Source organism: Cryptomeria japonica, chromosome 1 (assembly GCF_030272615.1).
Source record: "Cryptomeria japonica chromosome 1, Sugi_1.0, whole genome shotgun sequence".
Taxonomy (NCBI): domain Eukaryota; kingdom Viridiplantae; phylum Streptophyta; class Pinopsida; order Cupressales; family Cupressaceae; genus Cryptomeria; species Cryptomeria japonica.
The window spans coordinates 151,776,213-151,792,679 of NC_081405.1; positions in this window are offsets into that span (position 1 = coordinate 151,776,213).

The following is a 16,467-nucleotide window of genomic DNA, read 5'->3' on the forward strand; positions in this document are numbered from 1 at the left end:
GTCTCAAAGGTTTGGTGAGTCCAGGATTGGAGTCACTTGGTGTACATAAGAGGGAATGCATGGATATGCTTGGGAAGCCCACACCGATAGAAGTCACTGAGAAAGAAACACTTGCACACTGAGTGGACTTGTATCCATATCTAAAAAATTCAAAACCGGCTGGGATACCTATATACAGTTACTTGAGAAAGCTTATTCAGAAATCTTGAAACTGGTCAAGCTCTGGTAAACTAATCTGTAATTATTCTTTCAATTCTTTCATCGGTCTTTGGCATTGATGCCAAAAGGGGAGTGTGTGTATGTGAAAAATATGTATTTATCCTAGGGGGAGGATATCAGACAAAGAGTATATTGCAAACATAGTCAATCAGCTCAGGGGGAGCATGTTTCAGTTTCAGTTGAACCTCCAGGGAATCCATTTTTCACATGAGTGTTGCCATCAATGCCAAAGGGGGAGATTGTTAGCAATTGACACTCATTGGATTCATATGTTGTCATTGATGGCAACAAGATTTTATAGAAGGCATATACTGGCAGATACCGACATTGGAGGCATACACCGATAGATACCGGCATTGGAGTAATTAGGGTCATCACCGGCACCGTCATCTAGCACTTTAGTGAAGCCAACATCAGTTTGGGATCCGAAAGGTTTTATTTATAAAATCATTTTGTAATTATTGTATAGGGCCAAAATTAAATATCTTTTGTAATGTATTGTAAGTCGACATAAGATATATTGTTTGTAAAGGGTATATAAGTCAGTTTATTAGGTCATTTTGATATAGGACAATGTGTATAACGAATATGGAGAAGAATAATGTGATGCAAAGGATATGTATGTAGGTCATTTGTATGCAAAATTTATATCATGCAATGATCAGTAGATGGTTGGTAAAGCATTCTTGGAGGAAAGGAGATACCGGTAAAAGGGTTCAGGGTTTATGAATCGATACAGAACAAAGTTATAACCAGAACTCTTTTTAGCATTGCAGATGCATTTTGTGAGTTCACCATTATTGTTTTATCTTAGCAAAAGCTTGTAGTCAATGAGACTGGCAGTGTGCCTTCCTACATGTGCAGGCCCCCATGCTATGTAATATCTTTCATATGGCTAGTGAATTGATATTGTGGGTCACAAATCCCATCGTGGTTTTTCCTCTTTGAGGTTTTCCATGTATAAATTCAGTGTGTTATGGTGTTCATTCATGTGGTTGGTTTATTTACTTCATGTTATATGTTTCTTCATTTACCAGTTTATATGTGTATGTTTTCTATTATGGAAAATCAGGTTTTAAGGGACCCGAAACCCACTTACATTACAATAGATGAACAAGAAAGAAACAAGAGAAGATAAGACCAAGACAAAACAGCTGCAAAAAACCAGCACAAAAACCAGCATTACAAGTCAAATGAAAACTTTTATAGACTCCTCAGCATTCTGAACCAACAACATCATGGCCTTAGCGGCTTCTCTGAGATCATTGTTCTTCTATTTCAGTTGAATGTCTTTCATTTTTGTCTCCATATCAGTGGTGGTCTGCCTGGTCCTTCGCCTGGAGATTTGATGAGTAGAGCTAGAGGTCGGTATATCTTCAACGATTACCAAATCCTTATTCTGATTTTTCCTCTCTAAGTGATCCACCAAGGCATTCATGTTTTGAGAAGAAACTCTAAAGACCTCAAGACTGTGGTTCATGAATCTTTTCAATGCCTTCTCAATTTGAGCAACCCAATTGATGATGTTATCATTATTCGCCTCAATCTTTTCTTTAACAATTCTAATAACATCCTCCAGATGTTTCAAATCCCCTTTTATCAGGTGTTTTTCCAACCAGTCTTGCATCTCAATTTCCTCCTCAACTTCACTGGTTTCCACATCCTCACTCTTTTTCTCCAAATTTGTTTCCTTAATCAAATTGTGTATCTTATTTTCCAGGTCCCTCTATTTTCTCTGAATGCTTGTTATGTTGTCAATAACCCACTTTTGGAGATTGAAAGAATCCAGTATGCAATTTCGGGCAATATTCAAAATAGTATTCACCGAATCCCTACCCTACTAAGTGCTCACGGATTTAGGGTTGTCTTCCTCTATTGAGTTCGGGACGACATTCCTGCTATCTGAACCCATAGGGTTAGAATCAGGGTTTTCAGAATTGGCATCTTTTTTCCCTTCCTCCTCTTCTCCAGCATTCTCTTCCTTCTCACTCTCCATTTCAGTCTCAACCTCCTTCCCCTTTTCCTCCTCCAAATCATCATTCACCTCCGTGTCCACATTATCAATGTCATCTCTCCCTTTTTTATGGGTAGGGGCATTAGACAGGTCATCATCAGTCTCAGAATCATTACAACTCTCAGAAACATGTGCATTAGTTAGCAGGTAATCATCCTTGCTAACCCTAGCTTTTTCCTTTAGGTGTTCGTAAATGAGAAAAATAAGCCTCTGATGGGCTATGGGGTAAGATTTTGGCTTTTTGGCGTGGTCAGCCAAGCTCTCATTTGGACAAGAAGCTAAATAAAAGGGCAGAGAAATCTTAACCCCATGGCGGAAATGATTGAGAATTGCAAAATGATAATTGTAGACTTTAGTAAATCTACCATCAACAGTAAGGAATTCCATCAAAACCCTTAACACTTTCTACCAAAAAGACTTTACCTGCTGGGGGAGGTAGTAAGAGACATTGTCTTTCTTGGCAAGTCGAGCCTTCTCATCCTTAGTTTTCGAGAAGTTTTTAATCGCTTCAGCAGCAAACTTCTGGTCTCTATAGAATTTTATGCCCTCCTTCTGAAGTCCCGTAACCTCCGCAACCAAATCCTCATCAATCTTCCAGGTCTCCCCAAACAAAGTGACTTTGTTGCTGTTCCAACCCCTAGCAAAGCCTTGCGACACTGATTTTCTGCTACCATGCAGCTTTTCCATATAGTCGGTGAATCCATATCTATGAAGCCTCCTCCACACTTTCCGCTCACTCTTCCAGTTCTCACAACCAGAGGGCTCGTTCCAGTTTAAGTTACCTCCCATATTGAACATCAGGTCAAAGTCCCCAATGGTGTATCTCACAATTTGCAGGCCTAGATTTAACCACAGGTTCTTGAGCAAAATTTTGGGGTAACAAAACAGAGTCCCATCCGTGATTTTAAAGAAAATAATAATGGCCGCACAGATCCAGCACTTATTATTATAATCCCCATCACACATATGATCATAAAAATGATGCCTAATAACAATCATTAACTGATAATTCAATTTGCCCCCAAACTCTGTCTTTGATTTATGGACCCCAAAAGGTAATCATGATTTTAACTTGACCCATTTATGCGATCAAATAATAATTGCTCCCTAACATCCCTTTTACATTGGACCTCTCTGATATATTTAACCTCCACCTCTAAATTGACCCCTTCATTAGCTAAAAGGTCTGGAACCTTATTGCCTTCCCTTAGAGTGTGAGTTATGAGAATACTATCATAGTCATTTAATAACTTTTTAGCACTTTCAATCAAATTAGTAATATTCCAAGATGAGGAACTAGTACCTTTAAGAGCCTGAATGATGTTGAGGGAGTCCCCTTCCAACCAAATTTTTAAAATTTGAATCCTTGAGCAAGCTGGAGGCTTTTTAGCATAGCCTGAGCTTTAGCCACATGATTATTTTGGACCCCAAAAGGAGAAGCTATAGCAGCAATACAAACACCTTGAGCATTTCTGATGACTCCTCCCCCACTGGATTTCCCAAGGTTGCCTTTAGCAGCCCCATCAAAATTCACCTTGATCCATCCATGATCGGGAAATCTCCAAAGAATATTATCTCTCCTTGTCTTATTGTTAGATCTGCAAACTTTATGGATTAAGTTCCATTCAGTAAGGATGCCTTTTTCAATTTCATTCATATCAATAAAAAACCATTGTTTATTGTTCCTGTGAGGAATATTTCACCCCCCCCCTGTCTCAGTGTTCTTGGATTCCATTTATTCCAACACTTTACATACTAGATTATAGGGCTTTACAATCTTAGGTATATCTCTAACTGCCTTAGTTGAACTGATCTTTACCATGCAATCAAAATTCACATGACATAGCCTTTTGTGCCAAAGCCAACTCTCATCAATTTGTGCAATCAAACATGTCTTCTCACCGGAATTCAAATGAAATATATTACCTTTTGTCTGAGTACCAGTTGCAATCTCCAATCCAAATCTATTAATGATCTTGCATTTTCCATCCTTGAATTGTAATTGAAATCCCTTATCCACCAACTGTCCTACACTTAAAAGATTATTCCTTAAACCTTCAACATAATAAACATTATCAATATTGTGCTTACCATCTAATGAGAGAGTTCCTCTTCCTTTGATCATTCATGCTTTGTCATCTCCAAATCTAACAAGACTGCCATCAAATTCTTGCAAAGATAGAAACTTCCTTTTATCTCCAGTCATATGCTGTGAACATCCACTGTCAATTACCCATTCATCTTTATCTTAAATTTTAGCAGCAATGGCCTTTTCTTCAAGTACATTCCCTTCTAGTACCGGGTCATCTCCTTGATAGCCAAGAACACCCATTCCTTTCCATTGTCGAAACCACTAGTAGAGTCTTGTGTCGGTTCATCAATAGAATCAGTCACACCTTCCTCATCAACAAAGTAACATGATTTATCTCTATATCTCTTGTACTTGTTCTTGTTCTGATATTTGGGGTTAGGCTTAAAAGATATTCTAGCTCTTTCTTCAAATCTTGAATTCCTTTCAGGACATCTATATGCAAAATGACCTACCTTATTACATGCAAAACATTTAAAGGGTGATTTTCATTCATACTTACTTCCTACCGATCCTTTAGGTACTCTTCTAGCAAATATGGCTTCAAGTTTCTCAAAATCTTCATCTTCCTTCTTCATATCTTCCAGTTCCTTTGCATACAAAGCTTTCCAATCTTGCTTGTCTATTGATGATGTAAATACATGAAAAGTAGGTTCAGACTTCATAGCTCTAGAAGGTCCAAATTTTTCAAGCTCAAAAGCAGATAATTTGTTGGAATCTGAGAACACTGAGAGGGGGGGTGAATCAGTGTTATACAGAATGATCAATTTTAACCTTATTAAAACATGCATACACCAACCGGTATACTGGTACATATAGAATTGAAAGAAGTAAAGCAACCAATAAGCCAATCACAAAAATGAATACCATAACACACAGAGTTATACATGGAAAACCTCAAAAAGAAAAAACCACGGTGAGATTTGTGACCCACAATATCAATCCACTGGCCATATGAAGAGATATTACAAAATATAGGGGCCTAGACTTGCAGGAAGGCTTACAGCCTAGAGCACACTGCTCAATCACAAAAGGAGCCTCACTAACTACATACAAATCTAGAATACAATCTGGAGAAATGATTGAACTGCAAAGATATCTTCTATGCCTGAATAAAGTTCTGGTATGAAACCCTAAACCCTTTACCGGAATACCCCTTCCATAAATATCCTCACATACATGATCTCTCTCATATGTTTTGCATCTCCTTCACTATCTCCTTCCTAATACATATTCACATGATATATCAAAATGATCTAACCAACTGACCTATATACCCTTTACAATTCATCATGTCTTGTGTCAGCTTACAAAGATAAATACTATGTGCGGGAAAAGCGGGTCGATGGAACTTAAAATGTGAAAAAATGAAGTTCAAAGAGGCTTGCTCACGCACCCACAGAACTTCTTGGTGCAAGCTATGGAGTCATGAAGGGTGACTCGGCTTCCCAAGGTTGGTTCCATGGTTCTCTATCTCACAAGGTCCCTCAAGCCAATGCCTTTGCTCTCAAATCACTGAGCAAAGTGACTTAGGGATGACAAATGCAAGAACGAGGGATGTTTTGGTTGATTTTATTATGAAATGAATCCTAAGCTATGCATGATCTTACAAATGCAATAAACTAGATTATAAGATGACAAGATTAGTAGCAAGACTATCTTAGCATGATATACTAGTCTATGATTAAGCTAAATGATAAGGAAAATACTCTAAACATGCATATTTAGATTAATTCCTGTTTAAAAGAGAGGCTAAATGATGAGCATAAATGAGATATTAAATCTTGCATGGATTTGAGTATAAGTATGATGCTAAAGACTTGGCTGATCTTAAAATGGAGGAATGAGAGCTCTATTTATAGCAACAATAGGGCAATGGATGGCCAGGATTGAAAGAGTTAATCAAGGGTTGAGTTTGGAAGTTGGTAATCCATGTTTGCAATTCTCACCAATGAAATGGTGTCAATTGTTAACATAAGACTGGTTGAGAGAAGGGGTTGGAGACATTAAATGCCTGAGAAGACCTCATGGTTACCTTAGGGGGTAAGGGTTAAGGTTAGGTTAAGATTATCCATTGGATAAAGTTGTTACCCAAAGGATAAACTCTTGTGCAAGGTTTAAGGGATAACCATGGTCAAAGCAATGAATGCTTGATGAGACCCTTGGGTTAAATTGAGGGTTGAGTTTAGAAAAAGTCTCTAATCATGCAAGAGGGTTGAGTTAACTATTAATGGTTTGGAAGAGAAAGTTGTTGGAGACTTGAAGCCTTTAATGGTTATCAAAGACTTTGAGGGTTTGAGAAGTGACTTCCTCTTGCTTAGGGATGTGACAATATTTAGGAGATGGGTTAGGCTAATTTAGAAGTGATTAGAAGAATCTAGAAGAGGGTTTAGGATGCAAGTGGGAGATGTAGGAAAATGCAAGTGGGTGAGGGATAATAGGTTTAATTAAAATAAATTGTTTTATTTTAATTTGGTTGCAAGTGGAGGTTTGTAAATAAATTAGATTTATTTAATTGGGATTCCCTATTTAATTAAAAGGTTTAGAAGAATAGATTTAATTAAATAAAATGATTTATTCAATTAAATAACCTAAAAGGGGTTAATTGAATTTAATTAAATAAATTGAGTAATTTACTTAATTAAATAGACGAATGTGGATAATTTAATTAAATAGAGAAATGAACATAAAATATTCATTTAGGAATATAGTCATTTTTATACATCTACATTTTGCCCCTCTTTGAAGTGATGTGTGTGCACATGTTAATTCAAAGAAAATGATGTGTCGCTAAAATTTGATTATGATCAATGTTGTTTTTAGATTTTTATGTCGTGCCCCAGATTTGATGTGTGATGCCCCAAATTTGATAAACGATGTTTGATAATGCCCCCTTGGGAGATGAATCAAAATTTGGAAAATTTGATTTGTTTTGATAATTGTGTTTGCATTGTAAAATTTTGGCTATGTGGAATGCTAAAATTGATTCATCTCCCGATATTGATGTGTGCGAGGATACAAGGAAGACCACGAGCGAATTACATGCTCAATCCCCTAACCCTAATTTTATTTTACCCTATAAAAGGGGAAAAGTGCATTGTTTTGTCTCATTTGTGCTTGTTGTCCTTGGAGAGAGAGACTTTTGGAGAGAAGACAAAATGTCTATTTTGTATTCTACGCATCGATTCGAGCACGTTCGGAGGTATCAGAGGCCTGCCACGTATGGACCACCAGTAAGTCAACCTTTTTTACCCCTTTTTGATTTTTGATTTTGTTATTTTTGGTCATGTTTTGAATTTTGGCATGTGGATTTTTTTGTTTTAGCGCATAGGGGTCATCGGTTAGCGCATACAAAAAATTTTGTAGCACATAAGGTTTTAGATTTTGGGCAACGTCCAAAAACTTAGGGCAGTACATAGATTTGCTAGGTTAGCGCATAGTCGTTGATTAGCGCATTAGGGACACAGGGTAGTGCAGAGGGTTAAACGGGTAGCACATCAGGTAAACCTAGCGCATTGGGTGCACAGGGGGTCGCATGGGTAGGGGTAAGTAGCACGTAGGTCTGACCCAGTGCATAAGGTTAGAGAGGTAGTGCAGACACGGGCTAGGTTAGCGCATGGGATAGGTTTAGCGCTTAGGGTAGATTAGATGACACATTGGAAGAAACAGATAGTGCATAGAGTCAATCTAGCGCGTGGGGTAGATAGGATAGCGTGTGGAGAAAACAGGTTAGCGCATGAGTAGGATTTCAGCGCGTAGCCAAATTTATTTAGCGCTTGTGGTAGGTTTTGCGAGATAGGATGATTTGTGAATGAGGAAAATTTATAGGATAAGGTCAATTTTGCTGGGATAGGTGTAAATTGTTCGTTTCTATGTCTGTTGTCATGGTTTTGATAGTTTGTCCAATATGAGTGTTGATATAACTTGGTTTGATTTGCGATTTTTCAAGTTATCTATAGATATTAATGTGAAATTGATATGAACTTGATTTGATTTGCATTGTTTCAAGTTGATAAATGTGGAGCTTGAATTATGTTACAAGCTGATATGATTGTGGAACTTGATTTGTTTGACAAGTTGATATGGGTTGGAAACTTGAGTTGTGTTACAAGTTGATGTGATGTGGAAACTTGAGTTGCGTTACAAGTTTGATATGATTTTTGAAAACTTGAGTTGTGTTACAAGTTGATATGGATGGATATGATATAGAACTTGATTAGATTTTCAAAGTTTTCAAGTTTTTGATGTGATTTTGATTTTGATATCTATGTTTTGATGAGGAAACTAATATTGGACTTGTTTTGCTTTTTGATAGGAGCGATTGGGAGTGGTTCAGTCACGTGAGCGGTTCCCTAGACCATAAGCATTGATACCACGGTTGTCACAGGCTGATCTAGAGATTATTGATAGATGTGGCCTGTCTTCCCTACTAGATATGTCTCGATTTACTGTGAACTAGGGTTTACTTACAGCTCTGGCAGAGAGATGGCATAGTGACAAGAATACCTTCCACTTTGCCACATGTGAGTGTAAAGCGGAAAATCGAACCCTAGGTGTTCTCCCCCACTCCAAGGAGAAAGGAGGCCACTAGGGTTGACGGTTTTCACTTAGGAGGGACTTTACATTCAAAAGAGGGGTTGAAACCCACAAGATCCAATCCCACACAATGCAAGACTGGATTCTAAATGAGTTTCAAGGGTTGAGACATCAAGGATACCCTCTTTTGTAAAGAATGTAGATAGAAAGATTGAACTAGGAATGCATGTAAAGTAAGAAAGATTCGCTTATAAACAGAGATAGGGATACGGGATGAAGCTGCGGACCTGGAATTAGCAGTAAAATGTCGAGATGATGTTGTTCTACAATTCGGGCGAAAGTTGACCGGACGATGGCGCCCGGCGTGCACACGGTCCTCTGAAAAATCCGCGAAACGAAGGGGGATCTGTTCGTCTCTGCACAAGGATTCCAGATCTTCAATTACAGCCGCGTACCTGCAACCTACACACAGAAAAGAGAGGACGATTGGGGGGTTATGGATTAGGGGTTTGCCTTTAGGTCAAACCCCGGTTTTGGAATTAACCAAGAAATGAGAATGCTGTAAATGTAAATGTTTGTAATGTAAACAAGTACTGATACCTTGTTGTAAGAATGTTTGTATTCTTACATGCGAAGGTGTAATGAATGTTGTATTTTGTATGTTGTAAGTGATCTCCTCTTCAATGGTTGAATCCTTGTCTTGAATGCAACACTTATCCTTGAATGGAGACTTAGAATGCTCAATTGCTTGAAGGAATGCTTGAATGCTTGAATGTTTGAATGTTTGAATGTTTGAATATCGCTTCTGCCTCTTGCTTGCATATATTTTTCTCTTTTTCCCTTGCCTCCTTTTTCTACCTCCTCAAATGGGAGGGCAAATGTAGTTTATATACTTGTCAATTAGGGCTGATAGACTGATTTTTCTGACCTTGGGCCGACCAGGAAACATTATTTCCCAATTTGCAAACTTAAAGACCCGATGCCCAAAAGAGACCGGGCCCAAAATAGGGCCAGGGACCAGGGCGCTAGGTGCCATGGTCCTGAGGGACCAGGGCACTGGGTGCCATGGTCCCACCTCCCGGGACAGCAGGGTGCAAGGAGGATCAGGCCAGGGTGCTGAAAAATGCAGTTTTTGGTGTCGTAAACAGGTTTCGGGGTCTCCATTCAGGTTCAACGTTGCACCGCCATCATGAAGACCCAAATGTAGTCGAAATTGCAAGTGTCACAATTTTAGGATGCTACAGTGAGATTATAGTGACCCTAGAGGATTGTTACCGGATCCTGCGTATACCTGTAGTAGGTGCACTATTACCTTATGAGCAGTCAGAGGAGGGTGGGATAGAGGCACTTCACTGGAAAGTTCATGATGACATAGTTTGTAGATATGAGATTCCTTGGTAGGAGTTTTTGGATTTGGACTATGTGCCTCTTCCATTGGTACTGGCAGGCTTTATAGATGGTTTCCTATGTCCCGACCATAGGTCGAAGGGACTATCTGTAGGATGGGGATTGGTGCTGGAGGAGATTGTGACACAGGGTCACAGGTTCGCATGGGGATCGGCTATGCTAAACCACTTCTACAAGGACTTGCATGAGGTAGTATACTTGGGTTACGACAGTTTGTCAGCTGGCATGACACTTCTATAGGTATGGTGTTGGGAGCATATTCCCGCAGCTAGGCCACTGGCGGATAGAGATAGGCCTATTGGGTGTGCATATGCATATGGATACAAGGGGTTAGTTGTCTAGCGGAAGCTGGGCAAACTTGAGCATTGGAGGAGGGTATTGGATGACATTGATACGGTCGTCTGGCGACCTTATACAGATTGTGAGGTATGGCTGAGGATGGGCTGGAGATGCCATACGTCTTCATGACCCGATTTTTGATAGGGCGGACCTCGTTTATGATCGAGAGATTTTTGGTTACTAGAGTTTTGCGGCAGTATGGTCATCAGCAGGGGATACCACAAGGGACCTATTTGTATGCGTGTCGGAGGCAGGATATACTAGATTGGGGTATGACTATTGATAGTGCAGTGGTCGTAGAGGAGTTTCTGTAGTTAGTGGGCCAAATATGGGACTACGCCCCTGAGATACTAGATCCTGGTATGATGAATGAGTTTGCCCAATTGTTCGAAGCTCGTGTCGTGGTGAGGATATCAGATCCAGTGGAGATGCGGCCCACCTTCGATGATAATGAGGATGAGGGAGGTGGAGATGGGGATGAGGGAGATGATGGAGGAGGTGGAGGAGGACAACAAGGGAGAGGAGATCAGGGGAGGAGAGGAGACAGAGGTAGAGATGGTGGTGATAGAGGGGTGCGGGTGGAGAGAGTAGTTTGACAAGCTGTGATGGATAGAGGGAGAGGAGGTTTGGCGATTGGAGTAGGGGGTGAAGGGATAGTAGGAAAGGTGATAACAGCGGTGGGAGGGACTAATGAGTTGAGACGACTAGCTCAGAGGAGGAGGACTGATGTGTTACCTCCACCAGTATCGAGGATAGGGGGAAGGACGTGGAGTGCATCTTCCCAAGTACCTCTTCAGATCCAGGTTCTGACACATCGAGAGGATGCTCAGATTAAGACCCTATAGTTGACAGTGCAGCAACTGCAGGCACAGTTATTGGTGCAACAATGTCAGATTACACAGCTGACCACAGAGCGGGATACTGTTTTGGAGCGGTTAGGTCGAGCTGAGGAGCTGGCAGGGAGTTTGCAGAGAGCAACAGCAGGTGGTCTGATGAGAGACACCTTGAGAGAGTTGGCTTTGAGAGCCAAGGAGGCAGAGTACTACTAGTGCCATTATGAGGATGCGGTGCCTAGGGAGCGCCAAGTGCAGAGTTTCATGCAGTCGAGATTGAGTCCATCTCGAGAGACTAGTTCATGGTCAGAGAGCAGAGGTGTGATGGGGCCTCATAGATAGGATCCACTTGGAGATCCAAGGGTTGGGACATCTGCATCGAGACCATCACCCTCGGGGGATAGTCATTCTTGAGAGATGTAGTCTCTATTGTATTTTTTATCATTGTTTTTGTTGTACTGGGTATAGACATGACAGATATTGTATATTGATCATTTGTTGAGATATATATATATATATATATATATATGACACCATTTTCATTGATCATGTGATGTGTTATGGATTTATGCTTTTTATATGCTTGTGCTTATTCTATGATGATGCAATGCTTAGATAGATGTATGTGATGTGAATGCATGATGTTATGAGATATATCTTGAAAATGAGATGGATGATATGATATGCTGTGAGATGTATCTGGAAAATGAGATGCATGATATGATATGCTGTGAGAGGTATCTTTAAAATGAGATGTATGATATGATATGTTGTGAGAGGTATCTTGAAAATGAGATGTATGATATGATTTGCTATGAGATGTATCTTGATATGCAATGCATTGTAAAATGATATGCAACTAATTGTTTTTGAGCATCCTTATTCTGCATTTGTTATCCGATATAGCCACATGTTATTTGCTTTCGATCTACATATCATCATTGAGCCTTGATTGATCTTGGGATATGTTGAAAATTTATACAAGCATAATGGTATAATTGAACCATGATGACCTGAGAAAAATTTACATGATGTTTGATTTTGCAAGATAGCACAAGCGTCAAGGTATAATTGAACCAGGACAACCTGAGTGCGGATTGTGTATAAATAGACAAGATTAAACCATTTGTATGCGTAAAGTGGAATCATGTCTTTAGTGATGTGTTGTGAATCACGTCTCGAGACAATTATTTACACAGTACAAATGATCGCCTCACAGACAGAAAACTAACAAAATATTGGATTTTCCTGATGTTTCTCTAGCTTTGAAGCATTGTGGAGAAAATATAGAGAATCCAATAATTCAAAAAGTTTAAATGCAAGAATAGTCAAAACTTTATGCAAAATGCAACATGTGATACTTCAGAAAATCATCCATCGTATTTCTTTTGTGATTCTTTGTTTGATCAATCAATGTTTTGCTTTGTGATTTGTGTGAGCCCTTGGTTGTTGGATATGATGTTCTAAGTTTTGCAAATAGTTTTGACGGTTTGAACATGCTGCAAGTTTTAGATGGTTATTGCCCCTAGCTAAGTGTACCTCTTGATGCGGGTATGTACAGTGATTTCCAAGCCATGGTGAGATGTGGTGAAAGGCTAGATGGATAAATCGGGATAGTGACTATGCTAAGTATGTCCTGAATGGATATTTGTGATAAAATGTCAGGTGATGGCCGATAGTGCTTTACTGCGGAGATAAGGATATGGATATAGATAGAGGAGTTGTTCTTTCACAATAGCGCCTATTACCAGGTTTTCACCAGTTGCTTTTATTGTACCTTTTTACTTGCTTTTTCTTGATTTTTTTTTTTTTGATTTTTTTTTTTTACTTTTTTCGTGCATTAGACTACTCAAGTGTAGTATTTCTTCAAATGGATGTTGTTAGTTGGTTCGTCGAGCACATCTCCGTCTGAAGTTGTTAGCTGATAAGCACCTGATCCATGGACTGATATGATGACATAGGGACCTAACCAGTTAGGTTCAAATTTCCCTTTCTTTTCTCGATCTTGTTGATTTCTAGGATTTTCCTTGAGTACTAGGTCACCAACTTTAAAAATCCAGGGAATGACTTTGTGGTTGTAGCTTCTGCACATGCGTTTCTGATATGCTTTGAGATGAGTATAAGCACACTGGCATCTTTCATCTAATAGTTCAAGTTTTTGTAGTCGGTTAACTCAATACTCTTCATCTGTGATTAAGCCTTTTAGAGAGACTCTGAGAGATGGAATTTCTACCTCTAGGGGTAAAATTGCTTCTGATCCATATACCAATGAATATGGTGTACCTCATGTAGGTGTGCGGATGCTAGTTCGGTATGCCCAAAGTGTTGGATTGAGTTGTATATGCCAATCTTTGCCTACATCATTCATTGTTTTCTTCAAGATTTTCAATATTGTTTTGTTGGATGCTTCTGCCTAACCATTCCCCTGTGGGTAGTAAGTTGTCGAGAAACGATGTTGGATTTTGAATTTTTCACATAGTTCACGTACATCTTGGTTTTTGAAAGGTTGTCCATTATCTGTGATGATGGAACTCGGGATGCCATATCTGCAGATTAGATAGTTAAGGATAAAAGAGGCAATTTGTGTCCCAGTTACTCTGGTCATGGGGACTACTTCGATCCATTTGGTAAAGTATTATGTTGCAGTGATAATGAACTTGTGTCCATTTGATGAGGAAGGATGAATTTTGCCGAACAAGTCTAGTCCCCACTGACAAAAGGGTCAGGATGTTGTAAATGGATGCAATTCCTGTGCTAGTGTATGTATCAGATTGCCATGGATCTGGTATTTAGGACACTTTTTTGTAAAGTGATAAGAATCTTTTTCCATTGTAGGCCAGTAGTATCCCATCCTTAGAAGCTTTTTAGCAAGAGTTATACCACTTGAATGTGTGCCATAGATACCTTCATGAAGCTCGTGTAAAGCGGAGTCAGATTCGTTACGATCAAGGCAACGAAGAAGAGTACCATCTAGACCTCGACGGTATAAAGTATCAGCAGTAAGGGTATAACGGGTGGCTTGTCGGATAAAATTACGTTTTTGGTTTCGGGATTGGTCAATGGGTAGGATATTGTTCATTAGATAATCGTATATTGGTCCATACAATGTAGAGTCAGAACCAGTCAAGGCATAGATAACATGGGAATCAGAGTGGTCATAGGGTGGGGAGAACAGTTGCTCTACCAGAAACTTGTAACAACTCTGTTGGTCTGGAATTTGCAGTAGTGAAGCGATAGTAGCCATTGCATCGGCTTCTCTATTGTTCAACCTTGGTATTTGCTCGAAGGTGATGTGCACAAAATATTGTTTGAAATCATCCACCATTCGCTTGTAGGGTAGCAGTTTATCATCTTTCATCTGATAGTCATCATTGATCTGGTTGACAACTAATTGTGAATCTCCATAGACTTTGAGTTCAATGATTTTCCATTCTACGGCCATTTTGATGCCTATAACCAATGCCTCATATTCAGCCACATTATTTGTGCATGGGAACATAAGTGTATATGATCTTGGTATAGTGTGTCCTTCAGGAGTGATGAATAGAATGCCAGCACCTGAGACATGTTGTGTGTAAGATCCGTCAAAGTATAGGGTCCATTGTTTGGTAGAGATAGCAAGAACGTCCCTGTCGGGAAATTCAATCTCCATAGTTTGTTTTCCCGGTAGTGGTGCTTCTACTAGTTGATCTGCTATTACTTGTCCCTTGATAGCTCTTCGCTCCATATAGTGGCTATCAAATTCACTGAGAATCATGACCCATTTAGCCAATCGGCCTGTAAGAGTTGCCTTGCTAAGTAAATATTTGAGAGGATCAATTTTTGCAACTAGCTTAATTGTGTGAGCTAGCATGTAATGGCAGAATTTTTGAGAGGCGAAGACCACAGCTAAATAGACTTTCTCAATAAAGGTGTAATTTAGCTCATAGCCGTTTAATGTCCTGCTGATGTAGTATATTGCTCGTTCCTTGCCTTGTTGGTCTTCTTGTGCTAACAATGCTCCTAATGATACATTTGTTGTTGAGATGTAGAGAATAAGTGGCTTCCCTGCTATTGGTGGTACTAGAACTGGTGGGTTTATCAGACATTGCTTAATTTGATAGAAGGATTCAGCACATTTGGTTTCCCATCTGAATGGTACATTTTTATGTAACAAATGATTGAATGGTAGGCTTTTATCTGCTAATTGAGCGATGAATCGCCTGATTGATTGGAGTTGTCCTTGTAGAGATCTGAGTTGGTTGATGTTCTTTGACGGTGGCATCTCCATGATGGCTTGTATCTTTGCTGGATCCACTTCAATACCCTTAGCTGAGACTATGTAGCCTAGTAACTTTCTTGATGTAACCCCGAAGACACACTTCTTAGGGTTGAGCCTGACTTGAAATTTCTCCAATCAATCAAAAATATTTGCTAAGATGCTTAGGTGTTCCGCTCTGGTGAAGGATTTATCTAGTAAATCATCCACATGGTCTTCCATGAAGGTATGCATCATGTCATGGAATATTGTTGTCATGGCTCTTTGATAAGTTGCCTCAACATTCTTTAAGCCAAAAGGCATGACGTTCCAATAATATGTTCCCCAAGGACAGGTGAACACTATTTTATCTTGATCCTCTGGAGCAATCTTGATTTGGTTATAACCTGAGAAACTGTCCATTAGTGATAGCATTGCATGGCCTATTGTGAGGTCTACAATTATGTCAATACTTGGCAAAGGAAAGTCATCCTTTGGATAGGCGTTGTTGACGTCTCTAAAATATGTGCATATCCTGATACTGCCATCTGGTTTTGAAATTGGTACGATGTTGGAAATCCATTCTGCATAGTCAATGGGTCGGATGAATCTGACATCTAATAGTTTCTTTAGTTCAGCTTTGACCATGAGTGCCACATGTGGATTCATCTTTTGCAGTTTTTGCTTAACCGGTTTAGCTCCTAGAGCCATAGACAAGTGATGCATGATTAATTGTGGATCAATCCCAGGCATATCTGTGTATGACCAAGCAAAGTTGATTTGCTTTTCTTTA